Source organism: Limulus polyphemus, unplaced genomic scaffold, assembly GCF_000517525.1.
Source record: "Limulus polyphemus unplaced genomic scaffold, Limulus_polyphemus-2.1.2 Scaffold2558, whole genome shotgun sequence".
Classification (NCBI taxonomy): Eukaryota; Metazoa; Arthropoda; class Merostomata; order Xiphosura; family Limulidae; genus Limulus; species Limulus polyphemus.
The window spans coordinates 3944-4648 of NW_013668168.1; the positions used below are offsets into that span (position 1 = coordinate 3944).

General features: G+C 28.4%; 1 long non-coding RNA gene across 1 annotated transcript in view; it reads right to left on the minus strand.

Annotated features, from left to right (window-relative positions):
- Positions 1-202: 202 nt before the first annotated feature.
- LOC106467296 overlaps positions 203-705 on the minus strand; it is a 31919-nt gene continuing 31416 nt past the window's right edge. Inside the window, exon 3 of the long non-coding RNA XR_001291326.2 lies at positions 203-281. This is a non-coding gene — a long non-coding RNA (uncharacterized LOC106467296). The remainder of the gene's footprint in view (positions 282-705) is intronic.

Sequence of the window (705 nt, forward strand, 5' to 3'; positions counted from 1 at the left end):
ACCTGAAGATGGTGGTGTAAGAATACCGAAACATGTAGAGTCATTTTAGGGCTAGTTCCTGTTTTAATAAGTTATTTATTGTGTAATCATTTAGCATTGTACTCCTTTTAACTGTATATATGTATATATTTCACAAGTGCCATTTTAAATTATATTTATATTCACTTTCATTAAGTTTTAAAAGACTCAAGACACTACTTACTTTTAAAATTGGAAGAGTTATGTCTTGTGGATCAAACAAAATAGACTTGGAGCAAACTTTAAGCCTTCCTTTTTGCTTCCTATAAAAAAAATGTAAAACTCATCAAAAACAATTTCACTTTTTTTACTTGCTTTGCATGAACAATTAAAGCAAATATAAACATTCAAAGCTAAATTTGGATTAGAAGATATCAGAGGTGATATAACATACAACAAAAGATTTAAAGAAAATAATTATCCTTCAAGGCAGTCCCTATACACCCACTCATGAAAAAAATAAAATTTAAATCCATCTTTTATTTTTAAGGAGATAATTTATTATTATCTGCAGATGGAAACTCATTATATTTGGCAATGACCTTATTTAATCCTCTCAATATGGGGTCGGTCAATTTGACCGAGTCACATGACCTTTTGTACTTGTTTAAAGTCTTTATAAATTCAATACTTACAACTCTTAATATATTGGGTATATCTTCATGAAATTTGGCAGACATTCAGTTA